This window comes from Struthio camelus, chromosome 2, assembly GCF_040807025.1.
Source record: "Struthio camelus isolate bStrCam1 chromosome 2, bStrCam1.hap1, whole genome shotgun sequence".
NCBI lineage: Eukaryota > Metazoa > Chordata > Aves > Struthioniformes > Struthionidae > Struthio > Struthio camelus.
In genome coordinates, this window is record NC_090943.1 from 133,566,289 (window position 1) to 133,591,941 (window position 25,653).

General features: G+C 37.4%; 1 long non-coding RNA gene across 8 annotated transcripts in view; it reads left to right on the forward strand.

Annotated features, from left to right (window-relative positions):
• Window positions 1–25,653, forward strand: part of LOC104143164 (uncharacterized) — a 166,911-nt gene that overhangs the window by 138,675 nt on the left and 2,583 nt on the right. For 7 of the 8 annotated variants that reach the window (XR_693863.2, XR_693864.2, XR_693860.2 and 4 more), the window contains 2 exons: window positions 4,313–4,400; window positions 6,982–9,743. This is a non-coding gene — a long non-coding RNA (uncharacterized lncRNA). Of the gene's footprint in view, window positions 1–4,312; window positions 4,401–6,981; window positions 9,744–22,118; window positions 22,324–25,653 lie in introns of those variants that run through there. The other variant, XR_011139204.1, reaches the window with a different exon arrangement.

Consider the following 25,653-nt stretch of genomic DNA (forward strand, 5'->3'; position numbering starts at 1 on the left):
AGGCTTTCACTTTTTGTCACTCAATTACAAAAATACACTCCCAGGCAGGCAGTGCCTTAGATCTGACTATTCCTCATTTGGGCACTACAGGAGTCTGCAATCCAATGTCAAGGAGAAGGATCTCCTCTACTGAGCCCCCAAGGCTGCAGCTTGCCTGCAGCCCTCCCCACCCCAGGATGGGGCCCAAATCCGGCCTCCGCAGGGCAGCTGAGGGCATGCACCAAGCATTAACATTGGGCAGATAGAGAAGCGTAGGAGCTATTTTCAAGCAGTGTAAGGAACAGGGCTCTTTAAGACATCTTTAGATGCTTTTCTGTCCTACATACTGCAGTATAGCGTATGATACCAGATCATCACAAGCCAAGAAGATATAAAATATTTTCCAAATGGCCCAGCAGTGCTCCTATGATAGTGACAAACTGGGGAAGTTAACAGTGTTGAGCAGTTTTCAGGCCATTACCCGTAGGAATTTACTTTTGCTGCACTCAGATATGCAATAGAGGGAAAGCGAGAGTCAGAACTAGGCAGAGGCAGTTCTTATCACAGTCAGCCTAAATATGTGCTACACAATTCTCTTATATTTGAGGGTGACTTCAAATCTTATAGTACATTTATTTTGCCTCCCCTCCCTCCCCCCCCAAAAAAAGAGGGTTCGCAATTATTCTCCCTCCAAACTGGACCAGTATGTCACCAGGAAAGAACCAATTTCCAAACACAAGTAGGCCTGTTGTGTGCAACAACTGGCATCAAAGCTTCTGATTTTCTGTATGCTTTTGATGTAAAAAGCACCTCATATCACATTTCATAAAACAGAATTTGAACGCATTCAAAAAAATTGTCACCGATGAAACGAGGACATACTCTGTGTGTGAAATTTCATGGAAAGGAATTTCACCTGTTTTTGCAGAACTGTAGCTTTTTGTGAATCAGCTTGCTTAAATTTACTTTATTTTTGGCCCTTCACATATGGAACATATACTTAGAAAGCAAGTTGCTGACACAGGTTGCATTCCAGATTTTGTCTGGCAAGGCATACAGCAGATGCTTGTCTATTTTGGAGGAAAAGGTTGACAACAGTGCCTGTAAACATCCCTATATGTTCTACTTTGGTCCGGAGAGCATCAATAAGAGAACAGCCCTGGTGGTGTGGATTTTCAGGAGGGGGTCACCTCCTGGCTACCTCCACAAGGCTCTGGGAAAGCTTGTGCAGCCCATGTGGCAGCATATGCTACCTCCACTATTCTGTTACTGAAATCCATACCTAATGCAGCCATACTAGTAATTGCAGCCTCAGGTAGGAGCATGAATATAGCGCATATACTAAGTCGATACGTTTATGAAGCACCACAAGAGATCTTTTTCTGAACAGATATAGTCATAAACTATCCATGAAGGAAAACAGGTGCTTATATAAGGTTTGCTGATCAGAAATTCCATAAAATAGGCATTTCTTCCTAATTTTGCTATTTCTTCCTAATTATTAACCATACTGAAGCAGATAAGCATTTTCTCTCTCTTAAATAAAAGAGGGTGATTGGATAACAAAGGTCCAGAGATGGTATATTCTGTTGATAAAGACTGCTCTGCATGAGTCAGGTGAGAAATTTGAGAGGTGCATATAAATGGACTAGCTACCCTATGAAAAACTAACCCTGCTGGTACTTCCGACGCATTCTTCATTACTGCATGAAGCAGTTATCTTTAAATCAAGTTAGTGAAAGTTTATACATAAGTATAATATCAATATTCCATTTCTAATTATATGAGTAATCTCCCCAGGTTAAACAGTAGAAGCAGGTATCCTAGTCTGTTTTATAATTCAAATCATTTGTATGCATTGCGTTATGTGATTTATAACCATATTTGCACTTCAAAATAAAAAGGGGACTCAGAAAAGAGATACTAACACCTCTGTAAATATATTGCTTTATTTTTCATTCTGAAACCACTTGACTTGTGCAATACTATGTTCTTTACCATACAAATAATGCTAAAACTTAATCCTTAATAACACATACTCCAAACATTCAAGAACTGCTAAGTTATCAAATTAGTATCAAGAAAACAAAAGAACAATCTTCTTTAGCAACAACAGCAAAAAAAAAAATACTACCTGCTTCTATTAAAATGATTCTTAAGAGAGAAGGCGTTTTTATTAAATGAAAAAAATCAGGGAAAAAGCTTTTCAGAAAAGATCAATATATTATTTTGAACCTTATTTATAAAATATTTAGCTGTCTCCAAGAATTAAAAAAAAAGCTGCTGGTAAATGTTATTTATACCAACATTGAATAAACAATTGTTACTATTTTTATTTTTCTATTAATAATAAAATGGTTGTTTCCTCCCAAATCTTATTTAAGTTAAAAACTTTTGCATTTCTGACATACCTATATAAATATTATTACAAAGCCAGAAAATTTTCCTGTATTTGCTTTTGTACTTTTAAAAATGGACTTTTTTTCTGTCTAGAATTTGCTTATTTTTGAATGTAGTTTTGACAAAATAGCAATACGTTAAAGGTGCTGTATGACCGTATGTAGGTTGGCAGTCAGAAATTACATTCTTTACTCTGTTAAACAACAGAGTATTGTTTTAGTTGAAAAAAGCTTAAAATAACTTTATAAAGAAAACTCAACCATCACACGAGGTGCTGGACAAGAAGTAAACGTATGAGTGTTTGAAATCATATGTTTACTTTTGAAAAAAGCTTTAAAACACTGCAGCCATTCCCATGCCTCCATGCATGTTTGCTTTCTGAATACAGATAGGTTTTATCATAATGCAACACAGTCTTTTTCTTATAGATACTAAATTATTAGTTCATCCTTAGAACTATTTCTTGAAAACTTAACTTCCTAATTAAATAAAATACGTTCACAATAACAACATAGTGCCCTTACTTAGTAGAGATAATAGATTTTTCTAAAATTATTCATTAAATAATGTATTTCAATAATGTTGATATGACAGTACAATATGTAAATATACAACATCCGTAATAAATATTACAGATATAATGAATGCATGTTTTTGGCTAAATGTGTATATGAGGGACTTGAACATAAGACGTTACAATGTCTAAGGACCTTATAAATTTCTTTTTCATATTACTACAGTGGTTTGATTGCAAAACTTAGAGATCCTTAATCTCTGTTGTGAGTTCTGCAGATAATAAATAAAACCCGAAACACAAAGAAGCTGTTTATCAAGAAAAGTATTTTTGTTGGCCAAAGTCCCTCAATCTCTTTCTGAAATAATCTTTATTTTATAGTCCCTTTAGTCATATATTCTATATAGCAAAAATTGTTATTTTGTGACCAATACATATCTCATTCTTTAATTACAAATGGACAATTTTATACGTGACATCTTAGCTTCAACATTAAAAAATCTATGAAATATCACAGAGATTAAGTGTTTGTTTTTCAATAACCACTGTGACCTGTTTATTTTAAACTAGCTATACCATGTCTGCTTTCTACTAACAGTCTAATCATTATTAAAGAACATATTTGTTGTGCATTCTTAGCACTTGCTTTACAAAATAATGTAACTTGTAACTTCTTAATGAGAAAGCAACATTTTGAATGCAAGGCCACATAAGAAAAATCCCAATTTGCATGTACTCTTAAGTAGCATTTATAAAGCTACGGATAATTATTTTCAAAACAGTGATTAATAAGTGTCCATTTTCATATCATCATTGGTAATAGATGCAATCTCACTCAGGCACCCTGCCATTCTGTTTGATATAAGTGTATCCTAGTGTAAAAAGGAGCTTGTCATACTTATCTCTAATGGTGAATGATTTCTTTCCTCTTCCTGAAGACACTTTGCACCCAATATTCTCAAATCCTATCATACTACAGGCTGACAAACAAGCTAACAGCAATGTAGGTAGCAGACTACATTTATGTGTAGGTGTATGGTCTCTAGAAGATACGCAGAACATAACTGGGTATTTTTTGCTTGTAAACAGTACAAAATACACATATGAAGAGATCTGCATATAGGAACAGATGCAAAATTTCTGGATTTAAGTAAAATATCACAGTTTAACAAAGCAATATACGCAGTATCACTGCATTTCCAGGAAGCAGGAGGAAAATTAAGCATTGTTTTCCTCTCTTTGCAGCTGGAATTCTTGAAACGCAAAAGCGGAAAATATCTGTCACTGCTCCAGTGTTACAATTAACATTTGTAACTTTTGCTGTTCTTAGTATATGTGTGTGCTTTACGTGCTTAATTCTATTTTCAAGCAATTGTACTGTATGAAGCTGACAACAATTTGTTCTGATTCATGGCTTAGGAGGAGCAGCTGATTAATCCCATGTCAACAGTCTTGACCCTATGCAGAAAACAGAATCACAGAAGGCCTGCTTAACAATATATCAAGGGTACAGTTGCTTATTTTCTCTGGTTTGTAAAATCGATAAATCACCTGTAAATGCAGAGTAAGTTAGGACTGCGCAGCTCAGTCATTATCACTTTTTTCCCCCCCTTTTTTTGTACAGTGAATGTGTTTTGTTCTTTAGAATATTTTGGTGGAAAACTACCAGCCTGTCACCATCATTTTGCTTCTCTATGTGAAAAACCGATAAAAAGGACCATACGTATTTATTTATTGCTTTAGACTCGTCTTTTCATGAATGTCAAAATCTGTACAATATAGCAATCCCATAAAGGAAAAAAACCTCAAATGCTTTCTTAAAATGCTTAAATGTCAAGGCTCAGTGCGATAAATGTTGACTCATGTGAGTAGGCTTTACTTTCCAGAGAAGGCCTATTAGCTTCAGTTGGGCCAGTTATCTTAACAGGAGCTTGCAGAATTGGGTCCTTCCAGCAAGGTATTTAAAGTTTTTTTTTTTCAAGATGTCAGCATTTTCAGAATATCCTCAAGCAAATCGCCTTCTCCCACAAATATACATATATACATATACACACACACACACACACACAAATATATATATATATGAAATTGTCTGTTCTTCCACTAATGGTTTTGCTTCAGTATGAGCATACAGTCTGTGGTTAAGATTAGTCTGATACTGCTGGGTAGACTAGATGAAATAAAGCATACATGCCAGTCATCTAAAATGTGGTCATTGGCATGAGAGAACAGAATGCATGCATTTTCATTCCTAGTACAGAAGCAAACTGACTCACCACAGGCAGTTTGAAAATAGTAATGAAATTTTAAATTTTAAGGTGCGCAATTCTATATGGCAGCTCCAGAAAAGAATGTGCCTTTTGTTATTGTAAGGCATACACAGCCAGGGGAAAAGAAAAAACAACAAAAAATGCACATAACATAACAAAATAAAGCCAAAATCTGTGGAAATCTTCTCATGTAAACTGCATAATAGCACTTCAAATGGCCCCTTTCTGTCATCCACTGTAACCATCACATTCCCATTTCTGCTGCAGTCAGGTGAACTGTCAAAGAGCTATTACGGTTGGCTGCATAGAATTCCGAGGAAAGACAAATCTGTGCAATTTTCTCCTTGGACAATAAATGGGTTCTTTTGGCGCCTTTAGGTTTTCCTAAACAATTTTGGTAAAGAAAAAATGAGTTTTTAATTTTTTCCTTATTTTTATATGTATACGGTAATGTAAGGGGCTTTATTTGGGCTGAAACCTTTACTATGAAGGCGTAGCTCTTTGATGGATGCACATTAGCATTCCAGTATGTGGGTAAGATTTATATATTTTTTCCTTTTCTGATACATAACGTAGCTTCAAGTAGATGCTTAAGACAGTATGATGGCATGTAATATTTTGGTGTGTGTTTTTGCACTGTTAGAAAAATGGGTCCACATTGAGAGAAGCTAACCAAATGTATATACAAATACAAAATCATCCAATCTGTTATTAAAAACTATAACTACCCTGAAATATTAAAAGTATTTAGTCTTTCCTGCCTGCTTAAAATACTGCATGCTCAGAAGTGAATACATGATTGTGATGTGTAATACCGCATCTTCTGATAAGCGTTATCTCATAAATAAAAAAGATGTGTAAATGACATGCTTCCGAAAGGTTTTTCTTCAGAGGCAAGTATTTTGTCCATTATAGTGAGGTATGTCATATACGCAAAACGAGAGTTTGATTATGTCTTTCACATAGTTAACAAACACGTGGTTGTCAGAAACCACAACGAGGTTTCTTGCTGGTTGTTTTCATCTTCCATAAAAAATTAAGGTGCTTCAGACTTGACCTTTGCTCTGTTGAGTCATCTTGCTTTTTCAGTTCAATTTACCTTCCTGATCAGTAGCATAAGCCAGAATTTTTGTATCCTTAGAAAGATGGCAAAATACAACTTGCGCATTAATTTCTTAAGTTCGATTTTATGTACATGCCTTTTTGAGACTTCTCAAATATACTGTAAAAAGCAACCCTGAGTTTTAATTATACCTCAGTCACCTTCCTTCACCACTGAATTTCCTCATAGCAATTACCTGTTTCAGAGCTTACTTGTTGACAGCTCTTCTAACCAGCAAATGTTAAATAAGACATTCTTTACATTTAATTTGGATCTATATTAGAGTACAAATTGAGTTGCATTCACTGGTTTTGCTCTTCTAGAAAATAAAATTTTAATTTGGTACCTCTTTCTGGAAATAGCTTTGTTTACTATTTTCCCCACACGCAGAAGTGCATCTCCTTGTAGCTCCATAACCAACCTTAACATAAATAAGGAACGGCCCCTGCCCCAGAGAGTTTACAATTACAACAGAAACTTCCAGTTTGAAGCACTATGATAGCATTTGTGAAAAATAAAACAACATGACGCAGATCAGTCAGAGAGAATCCAGCCCTTAGTCACAGGGCCCGTTTCTGCTGTTTTCAGTATACTGTAGTACAGAAGAGGAGCCTTTCAGCATTATTTGCTAATCTGGTGATTCTTTCTGCTTTTATTTCCCCTATGGAGCATGTAGTATCTACAGAGATGCCTGACTTTTTTTTTTCTTTTTGCAGATAGCACAGTTTGGAAAATGCAGTTTGCAAGCTTATTTGCTCCTGCGCCGTGTTCATAAGCAGAATATCATTCCTTTCTGCATATCCGCTAGACTGGACAAATCAAGGTGACAATCCATGGTTAACTCTGTCAGGCCCTTTGTCCTGCTGCTCCTGTGAAGCGCAATACAATGGGAACAAAGTGGAATATATAACAGTCCAGCTGCCTTGTTGTGACAGCGCCGGCCCGAATTACAGTGTGTCAGCCCTTGTTTGTGTATCGATAGCCGGTCCATAACATGACAATGCAGATTGCGCGAAAGCGCTTCGATACGAGAAAAAATCATGTCAAGAGAGGGGAAAAAATCAAACCTGTCTTGCGAAACTGAAGCTCGTAAAAGGCTATATTTTGGTACAGTTGTTACCTTCAGATGTAGGGCCCGTTTTTTCAGCCTGGCATGTTTCTAAGGGATGCAGGTAGGCGCTTGCTTTTAAATCTATCATACGGTGTCTGCTTACAGGGCTCCGCACTGATGCTACTTTTAAGGCAGTTTATATTTCATTTAAGCATGCAATTAATCATCTTTACAGTGTTGATGTGACTGGCATCAGCAGCGTTATTTAATTAAATTTGAAATTATTGTACAGTAAATATAGGCTTCCAACTAGCCAGTCCAAATTAAATGCTGAGGTCTATTTCTTACCCATGGTGTTTCCAATTTAAATGCTCATCCAAAAGGTTACACTTCACGGGTTGAAATCATTTTTATGTTCTAACTGTTGCTAAACCAAAAGATCAACTGTATGTGAGTCCTGTGCATCTATTAGCTGCAGGAATGTGTACACATTATCTATATTTCTCATATTCCATTTTGTATTAGCGATTTTATGACTGATGCTCTTTAAGCACCATTTTTCGTCTGATACTCTGTCTCTTCTGTCACGTCAGCCCCGAGCTGCCGTTACAGAAAAGTCCTTCCTCCATTTTGTTTCAGCCTGGTAATCAAGCAATTAGTCCACAAAATGGAGGTGCTCTGCTTCGCTCCTCATCCTGCGTGTCGCTCTGGGTGGGCTTTACCTGCGGGAAAGCGGCAGGCAGCGCGCTTTGCTGCCGCAAGGGCTAAATCGGCCGCCGGAGAGTGTCCCCACGATGACCAGTAAGTGTCCATTGCTTAGGGGGACTCGTAGAGGAGAGAGACCTTTGTGGTGCTTCGCTGGAGAATTAACGCGCAGCACACGCACTACCTGCCAACGCTGCACACGCCACAGCAGAAGGCGTATGGCTGCTCCCCTTCCCTGACTGCGTTCAAGCTCTAATTTTATAACGACCTGAAAACGTGCAGGCAGCCGAACTTTTAAACGTTAGGAACAACATTGCTTTTCACCTTGTCTTTATTTCATAAAGAAAAGAAGCAGGGGGAGGGGAAGGAAATCAAACCAAACCAAACCACACCAAACCAACAACACCATTTGTTTTATGTTACAGCTTTCCACAGACAATTCACAACATGTCTAGCAAGGAATCAGACCAGAAATACCGTCTCACTCCTATCATATATATAATACAGCTTTTGAATACTGGAAAATCTGTCATCCGTTAAGTGCAGCTCAGGTCTTCTGTGTGAAAAGCACAAGCCTTTTTTTTTTTTTAATGCAGTGCTGCCGTGTCTGCACTTTTTTGAAATTGCATATTTATCAGTCTATGAATTATTTATGAGTGGAGAAGGGAGGGGGAGGGCTGGAAGGGGAAGGAAGAGTGAGAAAACATATGCTTGGGCAGAGGAATACCTTAAATGAATCCTGTACCAAGTCTTTTGGAGGATTATTTGTAATTACTTTTTTGTTTTCTTTTTTCTTTTTTTTTTTGTTTCTCTTACGTGTCACTCGGTTGTCTGCTATTCCTATTCTTTTGTTTGGTTGGTTTTGTTTGACTTTTTGGGACTAGGAAGGGATTGGGGTACTGCTTGCTAAAAGTTGGAAGATTTTGCCACAGAAATGAACTGAGCAGTTCTTTTGACTTCTAAAGTACAGGGTGTTTAATAAATATTAATCCTTCAACTGTCAGACTGAATTATTGTCAAAAAGGGGCTGACAGATTGAGGATTAATGACATGTTTCATAAATTAGAAATGAACTATCAGCAGAACGTCCAAAGGAGGCATCAGGAACGGACGTGGTTTGCCGTAGACCAGTTGCACATCCCACGCGTGTCAGACCGTAGTTCAGACTTAAGCAGAAAACCAAAACAACCCTCCCTCCCACAAACACACCTTCTGCTCTTCAGGTACTAGGATCTGACATGTAGAGACTTTCCTCTTTAGGATCAGCATGTACTGAAATAGCAAGGTTGTCTCAGACGCCAGATAATTTGATCAGACAGGGTCAAATCTATATATATATATTTTAATGGTTTTGTTAGAGAGAAATTGGGGGAGGTGGAGTGATTTCTATTCAAACATCTCAATGTTGTATTTTCCTACTATGAAAAACATAACATCACAGAAAGCTGGAAGACATGGCATTATGATGGTAAATTGGAAAAATGGTAGATGCCTCTTCAAAAACACCCGGAATTTCATATATAAATTATGTATTAAAAGAAATATGTTTGCATAAAACAAGTGGTAGTAATTTAATATCAGGTGACAGGATTTTTAGGAGAGGCTAATGTGTGTCAAAAAATACCGTGTGGAGTTTTTAATCAAACTCATGATCCTCAGTTGAATGATTGCTTGTAAAGCTGATTTTACTGTATTTTCTAATTCATTAAAAGCAAATCTCTCTCTCTCTCTCTCTTTTTCCTTTTTGTGATTATTAAGGGGAAAATAAGTTTAATTTGTGTAAGACCAGATCTTTTTGGGGTGGCTGAATCAAACAAGCCGTCATCTGGGGTGCCATTCTTTCTCTCAGCGCAGAGATACACAATATGAAACTGGGCTACCAGAGTGTATAAAAATGTTTAGCCTAATCACTCCCTAATGACAGCGACTTATGTCCTTAGTGCAGTCGATTTGTTTCCTGGGTTTTAAAAGTAGATTATTTCCATGGTGCAGGCTTAGTGTAAGCTGTTGAGAAACCACAAGCACTGCACTTCAGCCTGAGTTTGGGACATTCGCCAAGAGTAATCTGATTAAAAGGGCATTTTTTACAACATTGTGGTGCTTTGAAAATTCTGTGCAGCCAGATAGAGTGGGGCCAAAAAAAAATTGCTTTTTCAAAGCTAACAATTTTGCCTGAGCAGAATTAAAAGCGTGATAAGCAGCATCACTGGAATGATTCTCTTCGACAGACTTGCAACTGGATAAACAAAGCATCCTTAGTAACACATCTGTTACAGACCCACAAGCAAATTCATGATCTATTTAATGCAGGGTTTTGCTTGTTTGTTCTGCCTTTAATCACATTTGCTTACTGCATAGGTGTGAGGTTCTGAGGCCTTGCTTTATCTATAAGAACAAAAATGTTTCCCCTTTTTACAGTAGTTTTTTTTCCCCATGACATGACATTTATAAATGCTCTAATGTGAAAGTGGTTATTTGTGATGTGCTCTAAGAACCAATGTTGGGTACCATATTCCTGAGAAGTTTAGCAGCTGTATGTTGTTAAAAGATAATTATCCTACCTCAAATCTTGGATTTCTTATAAAAGAGAGAATGTAATACTAATTAAATATGTCATGTTTGCACACATCAGAACATACTCAGAAGAACTGTTCTTGGATCGCTTGCTGTATTGAACTACTTTCAAATTCTTCTGTGGTACCTACATAAGGAAGAGAAGGTAACAGATTTCCCATGTCAGAGCACTATGTTTGTCTGAAAGGCAAGTTCATCGTGGTCTACACACATGCTAATAGCTTAGGACTGTTTACAGCAAGACATTTGTATACACAATATACTTCAAAGTCAGTGGGTTGAGTGAGGCTATACAAAAGATCAGACTGGTACTAGGTTTGAGTGTGACAGGCAAAATGAAATTTATTTTCTACAGAACAAGCTTTTTTAGTTTGCTTAATAAATATTAAATGACGAGGCATGGTCTGTTATCTTCCACTACATCACAGAGTTCTCTGTAAGGGGAAAAATGTATAATGAATTAAACTGAATCAAATTTTTCAACGCTCTTCTCTTAATTGTAGCTGCTGACTTACACAAGGCAAGAGTGCAATGCATCATAAACTATATTTTTGCCCAAAGAGGTCTCAATGATAAAATTATAATTATATTTCCTTCAAAATAGAAATTTATATCTTGTTTATCTTTATCCAGATAGGACAGAAAATCTATATCTTTTTCTATGCATGTGGAAAAGAATGCCTTCCCTCTCTCCAGGAGCATCGTGTCATTTATCTACCCATCAGCATTTTAAAATTGACAACCTTATGACTAAAGCAACCTTTTGGATGTATCACTCACAGTTTTAGTTGTAATGTGAGATACTGGCAGCACTTTGCATTTACCATAATTTTTTTCATATATTGATAGATACATCCCACATGCACTCATCCATATATTCATAGCTACATGTATGTTCATTTTATACAATTATACAAAAGCAATTACTTTCAGGAAAGATTTTCATACAGTCGAAGGATTCTTGCCTGTATTCTTAAATGTATGTGCGTGTATAGACTGAAATCTGGTACATGCAGAACTGGAGAGAAATTTAGTAGCAGCATTTCCAGCATGAGACTCTGTATACTGGAGCCCTAGTGGGCTGAGAAAAGCTTTGTCAGTACAGCTCGGCTCAGGAGTGTTTGATGCAGTGCTAAGTTCAGTTTAGAGTATTTACTGATACATGTCTTGAGCAACTGTCAAAACTGCTTGGAGCTATGAGATTCGGGCTTTTCCAATCCCAGTGACCAGCCAGCCTCCTGAGGCACGAAAAACTGCTTCAGGGTAGTTATATCCCACAAATTCACTTTGTGTGACCATAAAAAAAGGCATGAAGAAAAAACCAATTTAACTGGGAGAAAGACTGAATGAAGGTGTCTTTGTGTCACACTTTATTTGCTGTGTTGTTACTACTGTTCCTCAGATATGGTAACAGAGAGCAGGCAGAATTAATCGAGAAACATCTGTTTACTGTCGCATTTTACACTGGATAGGTCAGAACAGCCCTGCTTTCTGGAATATTGAACATTGTCAGGCATATATTTTTAATCTTCAGATTCAATGTATACCTTTATTTAAAATTTTTCTTTTAAGATTGAATTTTGTGCCTCTTAAAGTGAGATATTCATGCCAGACAGATGACCTGCTGTTCTCAAGGAGAGAAGGGGAAGCCATTAGAAAAGAAGAAGATTTCGTGATAATCAAGGACACCTGTGATTCTGTGTTGCTTTCGAGAGCACAAAGACCTATAGATCTGCTCTTTCTTGCAACGTAAAATGTCTGTGATCCATAAGAAGCTCCAGTCCTTCCTTTTCTCACCCCAAAGAGAAAAAGGGGAGGAAAGAAAATTATGCGCCATCAGATCAGCTGCTCTGTGTTTCTTCTTTAAAAAGCTGAGGATGTTGCTATTTAACATAAAACCTTGTGACCTTACTACTGCGGCTGCTTTGAAACACCAAGCTATTTAATGATGCAAATTGCAAACAGAGGGAAAACATCAGAAGAACCTGTCTGGAAATTAGTGTGTTTGACAGAAAATTAGCTAGCTTAATCGAACTTGCAGGAAGTGGATTTTAGATTCAGAAATCTGACTTAGAGCTTTTGTCCATCTGGGTGTTTCTAAAAGTGTATGGGACCTTTGCAAGTGCAAGTGTAACACTTGCAGTATTGTGTTTCTGTCTGATTTGCTTATATTTGAGACTAAAACCTTTCAACATGAGAATCGTATGTTATGCAATAATAAGCCTTAGTGCAGACAGACCAAGCAAGTTGTGTGGGTTCAGGTCTGTACTTTCTTAAAGCAACAAAATAATTCTGGTGTTCTGTCAGTGCAGCTAACGGCAGTACGATGCTTATCCATTCATCCAAGCATGGAGGGGACCCTCCACAAACAGACTTCTTTCTTTTTGCGAGGAAGAAAGACCTCAGCTGCCCATGTCACATTTCTCTATAGCCCTCCGGATTTGCATTGAGAGAAGCTGTATGGGTAGGGTGATTAAGATGAAGGAGTGGGAAGGCCAAGCAGCTGCTGATGGAAGCAACGAGCCTCTGTCAGATTGCTTCCATCCTCGCAACTGTGCAAAAGGATTTTGGCCAGAAGATTCTCCCTCTGTTTACTACTGCTGTGACCTCAATGCCAAATATTTTCAGGGATAGAGTGCATATTGTCCATTACTTTTTGCAAGAAGGAGGAAATGGAGGCCGCGCTTGCCAGTGTTCCAGCTCTTCCTTGCAAAGGTGTATTTTTCTGAATGCATGCATACCTCTCATTGGCTTTGGCGTGTGTTCTGTTAGGGAATTAAAGGCAGAACAAGATAAGCCATGTCCCACATCTGATTCAATTTAAAAGCTTGGAATGCCATGTGAACAAAAAGATTGCTTTTAATAGGTACTTCAGTAAGTCCGTCTCCCATGCCTTTGCCAGTTATGACCGGTTGACTGTAATTGGTTTGTATGAATGTGTATTGCTGCCCTGGTATTACGAATGGGAGACTTCAATATTGCTGACACTGGAAAGCCACTTTGCCTGTCTAAAGGGTATGTTTTCAACTTGCAATGAATGCATTATGGTCGTACCGCTAAGGACCAAGGTGAAACAGTCGTAAGATAAGGGTCATGCAGAAATAATTGAAAATTTTCAAATAGGAGTGCTTGAAATTAGGACAGTAAGTTATATTAAAATACAAAAACAAAGTGTCCAAAGAGTCTCACTTCTGTCTTCCATTAATTTCAGAAGGATTTGTGGGCAGTCACAGTCTGAAAATCAAGCTGCACCTGTATTTGGATTTAGTAACCTGGATTTCAGCATCTTGATTTAAACATTTGGTTTAAGGGCAAGCTATCAGTGAAGACAGTGAGAGATTTGTCTGAGTAAGGACTGCAACGTTAGATGAAAATTGGTGTTAGGGTATTTTATCTGTTACAAACAGATAATTTTAGAAGTGTAGAAAAATTTCACATGTCTTATCAGAAATTGCTGAAAAATCAAGGACTAAATAGTATATATGTAGGAGTTGATTAAACTGGATAATGTTTCACACTGGAGGTATTTTCATGAATATTTCCATTTTGCTAAGACCAGAGATTTGTGCTGTTCTATCACATAAGTGCCATTGATTTTTAGATGAAATAGCAATATTTTATTCCTATTTTCATTTGATGCAGGCATTACAGTACCAAATGTATCCAAGAACAAATAGATACATTCATATTTATAATTGTGACTAGAGCCCTGTTGCAGAAGAATATTCACTATTAGGAAACATACCAGTGGCAGATTTATCTTTCTTCTACACAGAGATATTTCTAACAAAGAAAAATATATGGAAAGAGTTTTACTGTTATAATTCTATTGTCACGATGGACCTACTTTTCCACTGATGTAAACATCAGAGATAAAATACATATTTTTCACAGTTCCTTTTTTTAGCACTGAAGGTCCATTGGTCTTTAAATTCCATGAAGGCTTAGGGTAGAAATGGCCATTTCTGAAAATATTTTCTATTTTTACTAATTCTATTGGCAATGCTGTAGAACCAGATGCTTTATAGGTATCTTTCACAGTATACTAGTGTGCTACCATTTCTTCAGTCCTTTCTTTTAGGCCACAATGTCATAAATTTAACTTCCAGGAAATTATCCATATTACAAAGTGTTACACTTAGTGTAGCTCTAGCTGAAAAAGGGTAATTCTGTTTTCTTTATAGGTAAAAATCTTGCTGTAGTAACTAAGAATGGTATAGGTGTAGGTGCTGAGGATATTGTCTTTACTGAATTGCCTTGGATGAACTACAGGAACTAGATTTGTGTTATTTATTTCTTATTTTTAATTAATAGTGCAAATAATTTCCATGTGTCTTTGCTTATACAAAATTAGCAATTTATAAATACGTCAGAAATAAATAGAGTAGAAACTAGGTGATTTGGTTTTCAGTGAAAAAATAGAAATGCAGTGTTTTCACTGGAACTGTTTGGAAAAATTTAAATAGTAGGAAAATAAGAAACAGCCATATTTTATGGAGGATAGTCAAAGCGGGAGAGTAGTATTTAAGTTAGCTTTTGCAATTGCTTTAGTCTGCAGCTTTCTCAGCAGATCCTCTATTTGCACGACTTCATTCTGACTACTATTGTTAGAATGAAACAATAATCAATGCATAGTTCCTGTTTACGAAAGAAATGCATCTAACCTGTCCATATGAAACACTATGCAATATGAAACACTATGCAATCTGTCTTTTATAAACCAATAAGCAATATCTGTAGTACACAGTTGTCAAAAATCACTTGTACAATTTTTTTAAATCACCTAACTCACAAAAATGGTGGAGATAAAAAGTGCAGAAATTTAAGAAATTGATTACCAGCTGAGTCTAAATTTGGAGGAAACACAATTTCTAGAGGAGAAAACAAAAACAGAAGAGAGTGGAAACTGCTGCTCTCCTAGATAAACTGAAGTATTGGTAAATTTGAATTAACAGAGACTATTTTTTAAAAGGTTCATTGTCTGTTATATATTACATTTACTCATTCAGTTCCTGCACGCTACTCTTAAGGGGATTGCTTGATTCCTGACACTGTGTGACAGACAGAAATTTTACTTTATAATCGAAAAATAGCATCTATTTCTATTTTATTCTGTAAAATGGAGCCAAATACTGAAGTTCTGTCGTTTTAGACATTTTAACAGGATACTTTCATGGGACTATATTGGACTCAGTTTGCAAAAATTTTATGGAGTTCTAGTTGCATCTTCATTGGGGAGACGTTAGATCTTGTAAAACACATCCTGCGTTTTAATCCAAACCCCTAAGTATTCAACAGAGCACAAGTTAAAAAGTGCAAACAAGCACACATTGCGAGTTACCTCACAAGGGAGTGCAGTGGAAGAGCATGCCAAGCAAGGTGCTTGAAGACTACAATATTAATATATGTTTTGTGTCAAAGTAGTACGTCCTTTGTAGTGGCCCTGAAATAGTACTGCAAGGTATTCTCCTGAGGCAGAATTTAGTCTCCGGGCAGATAAAAGGCAACTGCCAGGACCTAAGTAAATGGAGAAATGCTTTACTATATCCACTCCGCTGTTCAGCCCTTAAACTGTAGTTTTATCAGACAACCAACATATTATATGCTGTGTATTCCCTGCTACAGTTTGATTATCATCTTGGACTGGAGACACCATTTGTAAACTGAAGTGACTTTGAAAGCCAAATATTATATTCAGAATCCCATACAAAAATTAAGAAAATCTAGCTTTTCAAATACGTAGTTACTGCACATACGATTTCTTCCCCTTCAGGTATGATTTCAGAGTTCTCCCAGAATTGCACAGATAGGTTAATGTTTTCAGTAGCGGGACAAGTTCACAAGCTGTTCAGTTATAATGTGTAAAATTTTCAACTTATCTGAGAAGTCACAAGTGTTTTTAAAGGGGCTTAGAAAGACGTATTTTGAGCTTCTTGCCCACCTGGAGTGCTTGAACCCACAAATGATAGGTCATTATACCATTATATAAACTCAGTGACAATGTGACAATGTTGTTGTTCTTTTTTTTTTTTTTTTTTTTTTTTAAACCTGGCACATCTTCTCTCACTATTATATCTCCTATTTTCACTTCTTAGGAAATTTCTTAACATGGCCATAAATAGTCATGGACTTAATACAGAACAATTTTCAAAATTACATTATATGTATTATACTGTAAAAAACCCTCAGGATATCCCAGTTCTTCATACATAATGCATTAATAAGTATGTATTTAATTTCAGTCAAACAAAATTATAATTGAAACAATTAACAAGGTTTTTTCTTGTTCTTTAAAATAAATTTTAAACAGACACAAACTACTGGTGTTTATCTGACCTCATTACAGCTTAAGAAGATGTTGGAGACTGGAGATACAGAACTGGAGATACTTAAGTATGTATATCACATATTCATAGGGAGTTGCATTAAAGGTGATGGCCTAGTCAAATTAGTAAAGTTAAATGCAGGCAACATGTGAAATGTTACAGCGAAACTTCTATATATTCTATATATCCTACTTAGGAGATTCCAGAAGAGAGGAAAAAAGTTGTTTAAATGAAATAACCCAAGACGAAGGATCTGTAATTTAGTCATTATTTTTTATTTTTGTATCCCTGTGGACTTTTTCTTTCCACCTTCAGACTGGTGAAAGTTCCTACATACAGCCATCATAAGTGGAATAGTTAATTTGTCTCCATGCAATTATCTTTTACAATCTGTGGGACTGTTGCCGTGAGTCAGAGTTTGTGAGTTTGTTCTCATCATCTTTCTGGTGAACCAGAGTACCAACAATTTAATACAAAAGCTCAATTTTCCACATCACAAATCTCAGCCCAATTTTGCTGACAAGTTTGTGCTTTTTAAAGTACCTGAAAATTGGAGGTTTGAGTTTTATCAAACAAAGAGTTCAGACCCTCTGGGGTTTGCCTGTTACCTGCCTCAAGTGGATGAAACAGTGACTTTCAAATTCTTTGAAATATATTATTTCTTCATAAATGAATATTTTTGTCACCTGTGCCAGACTGATCCAACACATTAAAAATTCTGTGTCCGCTCTCCAACTTGTGAGCGACGTGAAGTTTAGCGTTGCCCATGTGCTGTTTTCCAGGATGAAATGAATGCAGCCAGTTCTGAAAGTGTCATCATGGGAACAAAGTTTTGCTGTTTTTGTCACTGGTGTTTCAGGACTGTTCACACACACACACACACACACACACACACACACGCACGCACGCACACACACACATACACACACACGTGCACACACACCAGTTGTTGTCCCTCTACTTCCTCTAACAAAAGGAGAGCTGTTGTCAACATTTTTTTTCTGCTCTCTTGGTTGTATTTGTCGGGCAAAGATCATCATGCTCTGATTTAGTGTTTTCAAATAAGTGTGCCCTCTGGTGCAGCGCTCTATTGAGAGACAACACAGCCCAGGCAGGAGAGTTCAGCATGGCCACTAATAAAACACAAGTGCTGCTTTGTCAGGCCACGAGTGATTACTTGAACAAGTGCCAACCAAGAGACCAAACATTAGAGCACAGCTCTTCAGACCCTCAAGACAAAGGGCCAATTGACTTTCCTCATTAGTTTTTGTGCCAAACATGTAAACACAGTTTCCTCTCTATCTTTGATGCTCAAAACATGCCAGCTTGTTAACATCTTGGGTGGTATGGTGGTTTATGAGCCTGTAAAGACTATTATGTAGTGGTGGTTTTTGTCCTAATTGAAAAGATTGGCTTATCCTATGGACGCCCTAAACTGGCATCTTTTTGACAGTTTATAAATTCTGCCTTTGCTGTAATAGCCTGATGAAATTGTGTGGAAGAAATTTTAACATACACAAGACCCTCCTGCCTCACACATGCAACTACTGCTACAGTTCAAGTCATGGACAATATTAAAGTTTTATTAGAATTAGGATTTGTTTCCAGCTCACTGAAAAAAAAAACCCCAAAACAAAAACAAAACCCCCCCAAACCCAGATGATAAGAGCAGTTTTGGCTACATAAACTGCCTGATGAAACCTCATTTGTAACTGTTGTACAAAAAGCTTACTGACATTTTTTGTCTGACATTCTTTGTTTTTTAAATGCTTTTATTTTGGGGACCTCTGACATTTTAACTTCCTTTGCATTTTATTCCAGTCTTTCTTGTTTCTAAATGCTGTGACTGTACAAGATAATGGAAATTGGAACAATTTCAAACCAGCTGAAGCGTTTGTGAAAGGTGTTGAATTTTAGTCGGTGTGCATGAACTGTATTTTCTCTGCTGTAAATCTGATTCACATACAGTGTCACTGCTGACATGAAATTGTGGAGGGTGTCTTAAAAGTGTTCACCTTAAGAATGAGTGTGCAAGGTACTATGAACAGGCTTTTCTTTTCCTTTTCGCAGGTGATATCCTGACATCTTTTAGCCGAAAACCTGGCTTTACTCTTTTATCCCTACATAAGAATACGATGAGGTTTTAAGAAGTGAAGCTGATCATTAAGAAAAAAAAATAATAAAAAGGAATGAACTATTTAGCCCAAGTTTTCAAGTACAATTTAAAGAGATTGATCTGCCAGCGTCTATGTACATGGAAAATATAGATCACATAACCACCAATTCATGAATCTAATGAGAACTTAATTTTAGTCAATGGAGAAATTGTGAAAAATAAACATGAGTAAGTTATTTTAAATTTCCTTTCAAAGTACTAAAAGATAAGAAAGGAAGAGAAGAACGAAAGAGGTATTCTGGTAGTTTCTTTCAGTGTCTCACACACACAGAGACAGATAAATCTGTCTTTTAAAATAAAGGATCTAGCGTGTGTGGAGTTATCTGCAGATAGAGCGGTGAGCACATTGTGCTTAGTGGGAACCAGCTGCTGTTGTGCTTGATGACACTGACTATAAGAAACTGCTAGATTTTTGGTAGAGTGTCAGCAGCCAGAATAAAGGCATAAATGGGGCTCTGTTAATCCTTCACACAGAGATTCCAGGGTGATATTAGAAAGAAAATGTTATTTGAAAAAGAAAACAAATATGTGGAATAAGAAGATATCTAATAATGAAAATCTAAGGGCCCAGACGTGCACAGTTTTCCTCCATGGCTGCTACATAATCAAGAGCCCTGGGGCTACCCATGTCCCTGGCTCTGGTAGGATGTGGCCTGCAGGATCTTAAGCGGTCACTCAGGAGGCTCCCAGGTTGTTCACCCGCTCCCCTGTCTGGCCACTGGCTGGACGTATGGCGGTCTGGGGATGCTGTCTGCAGTTCAAGAATTCTGTCAGAAATAGCAGGGTCCGTATGACTTAGGTCCCGGGCAGTAAGCTATGTTTGGATGGCAACACCGGGCTTTACCTGTCTGGGCTTTAACTGTATCATCTTGAATTCAGGCTAAGCCAGAGGTAACAGGAGAGCAGTGTTAATCATCCTGAAGTGGACCATATTTGGACAAATGGTTTCCATCCAGAGCAGAAGAGTTTTCCAAGGCAGGGATGTATGGGAACAGAAACTCTCTCAACTTTCCTTTCCTTTTTTTTTTTTTTTTTTAGTCATTTGAGCCACCTAATGAGACCACTTTTGGAATCTCATGACAGGTGAATTTCAGATGTTTTGGGAAGGTATTGTCTGTTCTGCTCACCTTCAGGGGAAATGAAGCAGAGAGGCAGAGAGCAGCCTGCCTTCCTGAAGACAGAAACACCCGTATGCCACAAGGGAAGGGTGAGCAAGGCTAAGAGGAGTCTTGCCTAGGAAGTCTTCTATTTTTAAAATGCTCACCTGTATTGTCCTAATTACTGAAGAAGGGTATTAAAAACACTGTGCAAAATTACATATATCCTTTCATGCACAGGTATGCTGTTAGGTCCCCTAAAGAGTGAGAATGCAGTCCCACCATGGAAAGGACATGTTGATGCCATGAAGAGGTCTAGGGGGTTGGTATTCAATACCAAAGAGATTGTGAAACAGGACTTTAATTTCCCCAGAAGGTTTTGCTGAGCAGAGGCTCTACCTTCTCATACAAAAGTTGCAAGGAATTGCCAAGCCCGAGCAGTACCTGGACTCTTCTGAGACTCTTAGGACTTAAATTGCTCTGGGAACAATTACAAGCGTGATCAAACACTGCAGTCTCGTGAGTGTCCAAACTAGAAGATCCCAGCCGTATCTGTGACAGTTGGATAGCACATAATAGATATCATCCACAGCTGAGTGAGAGGATAGCTAGCTCCATTCCTGGCTACCTACTTTTGTTCACTGTGGTCTCCAGTGGCTTTTCCATGCGACTGCTTTCTGAGATGAGTCCGCTGTAATGTAAGGCTGATGCAAAAACATCTTACCTAGTGATCCAGTTGTCACTGGTGCCAATCACTTCACTAGTTTTTGTGTAACCTGAAAATCTGACCAGCAGTGTGAAGACTACCCACCATCATTGGGTGCAAAACAATTTCACTTTGAAGCTAATTCAGAACTGCAGTAGAATGATGACAGAACATTCACAAAAGCCCTCTGAAGTTTCCTCAGTGTTTCAAAACTGTATCTGCCTTGGTATTTCAGGAGCTTTCCCTACCTGTAGAGCTTCTCTTAGGCTTTTCAGTAATATAGGCAAAATTAAGTTCCATAGTGGTGCCAAAGCAGATTCTTCGTGTGGGAAGCATCAGTGGCAGATTTGAAGGGCTGGGGTGAGGCAAAGAGCTGGGAAAGTCCATCTGAATATGGAGGTATTGGTGAAATGAATGGGGTCAATGAATGCAGGTGCTTGTGGTGATGATTCAGATACATGTAGGTGGTCGTCTCTCCTTTTCTTTCATCCTTCAAACCCATGCTCTCTCTCCTTTGCCCACTGCCTTGTTCATGGGCGTCCCAGCTTCTCCCCACATTCTTCCTTCTCCTTTTTCCCAGACCTCTACTTTCTCCTCCAAGCTGCTGATCTACTTCAGCAGCTTGATCTTGAGCCTTCTACAAGAAGCAGTTCCTCTTCTCCTATACCACTGTATACAGCATGTGCTAACAAACTAGAAAAGCTCAGTTATTCAAGTTCTGCCGCATTCTGGATGATACCTTCCAAATGAGCTTGAAACTGCCGTGACATACTTGGGAACAGATGGACTCTGGGTCTTCCAGATATCTTGCAGCAGCCCTCTGAATAAGTATAGCCAGATAGTTCTTCAGCCAGTTTGTTTAAGCTGTTTGAGGTAAATGATACAGTTTCTGCTCAGGACTGAACCTATGTGTGACAGCCCAGATCAGAGAGCTGGAGATCCTGTAGGACTGTCTCCGTTACTCTTTGTGTTGTTTTGTTTCTGGATTACTGGAAAAGTTTTGCAAACAACATTTTCTGTAACATAGTGGATTTGAACCAGAACTGAATGTGGCTCAAAATGTTCAGTATCAAATATAGCTTGTTTTAAAATTCCTCTTCACTTTTTTAACAAGTCTCCTTTAAAGAAATAGTCATTTCAAAATGTATTTCCAATACATTTTTGATTGCCTAATGTTCAGGGTGAGTAAATTAAAAATGTTCAAAATGTGTTTTGCAGTTTTTCTGACATCTCAACACTCTGGAATTTCTGCAGTCGAATGTGACCTACAGAACCCTGCACTCAAATCCCTTGAATCGATCATGCTGCACAGAGCAAAGCCTGCTGTAGTGTTGCTGCTAAAGGGAAAATTGAAGAGTATGATAGTGGTGCTCTTTTGCTACCAAGTTCATCCCTACAAAATCATGAGCTAACATTAAACCACGTAAGTATAATGAAACTCTCGGTATTTTGATGTATAAGCCAAGACTAACTCCTCGACCTTTCATAGCTTCTAAAATGGATAGAGGAACAGTGCAAGAGATGTGCATTCTTATCCTGAATCATGTAGTGTGTATAGAGGTAGGGGAACAGGTCACTGTGTGCAAGAAACACTATTACAGATGTGTTAAGATGGTTTCCTACTGAAGTTCAGCATTGTACTAAAACAGTATACTTAGGCAAAAACGAATTTCAAACTTCACTGTGACAGAATGAGCAGGGCATGGTAGGGAAGGGGGAGAACGCCTGTGTGAGAAATGAGTTTCTGCCAGTTTTGTCACCAGCTACCTTTGCAAAACAAAAGGATTGTCAGTGGGTCAGGAATATGAAGATTAAAATTAAAAAAAAGTATCTCTCTATGTCACTTCCCTGTTTAGTCTCCATCTGAATGTTACTCATCTGATCATCTGCAGCAGAATTTGTTGTTAGAAATTTGTAGATTCTCAGGGAGACAGAGATTGCTCAAGTCCTGGCAGAATCAACTGGCCAAAGTACACATTAAATCACATTGGAAATGGGTGCAGATTACTTCTTTGATTCTTCAAGTTTTTCTCCTTCTGTGTGTACAGCAAAATAGCATGAAATGCCATTTATGAGGTCTACTGGTGAGAAGAAAGTGCGTGACTGTAGGTGTCAGATTCTTCTCTTGGTAGGATTCACCCTCTTGTCCTTAAATCCACAGTGATTATGTAGTGAATTATTTATGGCAAGGTAAATGCAGTCATTCTGGTGGAAAAGAAGAAGATATGTATTGTTATTATAACTGAGAAAATGTTACGTGGCAAAAGGATAGGTTGTCATTTACAAAACACTTTTATATTTAAGGTTCTCTCATCCTCTTGCTCTTCTGTAAGTAGTTCTAGACACAAGCGAGAGACTGCTACAAGGATAAAATTTCAGATCGATGCAGTGGGGAGATTCCCATTGGGCCTATCCTTGTGATGAGTTCTGTACAGAGAAAATCCTGTGGTGAGTCAGAGCGGGATCGGATCAGTCACATTTGGGTCAGGACAATAGATCTAAGGACTAATCAAGCAAATCAGGTAGAGGGAATACTATCACACATTTTTATGAAATAAAAAAAAATGGCTTTATAGAAGAAAACAATGTCCAAATCAACCTAGTCAGAGAAATGAAAGAGAGTCTGAAAATATGAAACCTGGAAAACTAGCTTTGAATACGAGTATTTGAATAAGAAAATAGGAAACAGGAAAATAACCTTTCTGTCTTTAGACACCTCCCTACATTGTGGTGATGTTACAGGCATTTCATGATACTGACTGAATAGTTTATTGTTTTGAGAATATTTTCACTCTTTTCTCTGTGGAGAAGTTTTTTTGAATTATCCATTTTTTCTTCCTTTCGAAAAAAATCTCCAGAGATGAGTATTTTCCTATTTCTGAATTATCACCTATAGTATATGTTTGTCATATGCTTTTATCCAGCCTCCCTCTTTAACAGCTTTTGTATGTCATCTGCCCTTGTTCCAGAAAATATAGAAATATGGTGTGATCTTTTTATCCAAATGACTACTTTTTATGCTATATTTCCATGCTTTCCTCTTGTACAGCACCTAGTAAAATGGGCTCCCAATCCACCTTGAGACTATAAATCTACTTACTACAGTGCAGTAATGACATATTTAATTTCTTGTTAATATAGTCCATTTAGATGCCTGAGTACATAAGAAAGAAGTTTAGTGGGATTCAGAGAGTAACATTTTACTCTTTTACAAAACGATCCTTCTTTGTCAATGAAGCCACTCCTTTCAAGGAGTTAAAAATGTTACATCAGTGCTTTGTTCTTTGCAACACACGATTTTATTCTACTTATGGAAAATGATCTTTCTGCTTTATTAAGCCTGTAAGAATTTGAAAGTTACAAAATCAACTGGAGAATGTGTACATTCAACAATACCTCTTTCAAAGTAGCAATGCGAGTGGTTACATATTTGGAGTTCCGATCAGATAATTTATTTAAACTGCTACATGATTGAATTTTGTTCTGGTTTGCATTCAGGCAGCTTCTCCAAAAATGTTAGAGATATCATACATTGAAATTCCAAAGTGGGTGCAGGGCTCCCTACTTTTGTTCTTCTGCACTGATAGTTTTTAAAATGAAAGCTTTAATCTGTATTATATAGGATCATTAATTTCTGCATTTTACACTTGAGCAACAGCATTCTGATTATCTGCTGCAATGAAAAATAAGCAGCCCTGCTCCTGCAGACTTAATTACTTACTGCAGGGCCCATCCCTTCCTAGTTATGGCACGCAATCTGCAAATGGGGTCAAAAACATTATTAAAAACCAAATTACCCACTGGATGGAGCAAACAAACATGCAACTGTGACCTAGCAGACCTCACCAACACAGAAGCCAAGCCTAGCTGCACACATCACACAGGCAAGCAGAATTTGCTAGGGAGATCTCTTCTCAACGAAATAAGAGGCCAGATTTTCCAATGAGCTCATCACACAAGATAGACATGTATGCTAACACAGTATAAAGTACATTATGACTAACTGTTTTATAAATAGGGAAGGTGACTGGTCTACAGCACTTTGGAAAATCTGCCCACCAGTTAAGTGCCTAAATATTGTGTGAGGTTTCTAAAAAACCTGGCTTGGCAGTGAGGACCAGCGTCCCTAAAATGTTGCTGTGCGGCCCTCCTGAAAATTAAGCTTTTAAGAGAGTGATTCAGCCTTAAAGCAAATTATAAATAGGCTGTCAATAAAGAAAATATATTGCATCTACCATTGTTTAAAATTAATGCTGGGTAAATTTTAGAGCAGGCAGTAGGAAGTATGAAGGATTTGGGAAATTTTAAAAGATAATAAAATACTTTTGTGTTTACAGAAATGCCTGAAAATGGAATAGCAAATGCAACTGAGTCCTTTGTAAAAATAATAACCTATTTATTTAAATGCAGTGTAGGAGAACATGGCATAATATTTGTAGAATTTCTTTAGTTGAATAGATGAAAAAATGGAGGTGAGATAAAACTTTCCATGTCTAAAAGTCTAATGGATGGTAATAGAATTGTAAACTATAAATGAAGTACTGGTCTATTTATATTAACAGAAATGACGGTATTTACTTGCAACATTTATAGCAATATTTATAGCAATAGTATGCTGATCTAATTTATAAGACTATGGGCCAAGGAGTCTTTTGTTCTGAAATTGCATAAAAGCAATAATAAAAGAAAACAATAAAATATTTAAAGTGCATACAAAGAAAATAAGTCTATAAAATACACAGTTAACATTAAA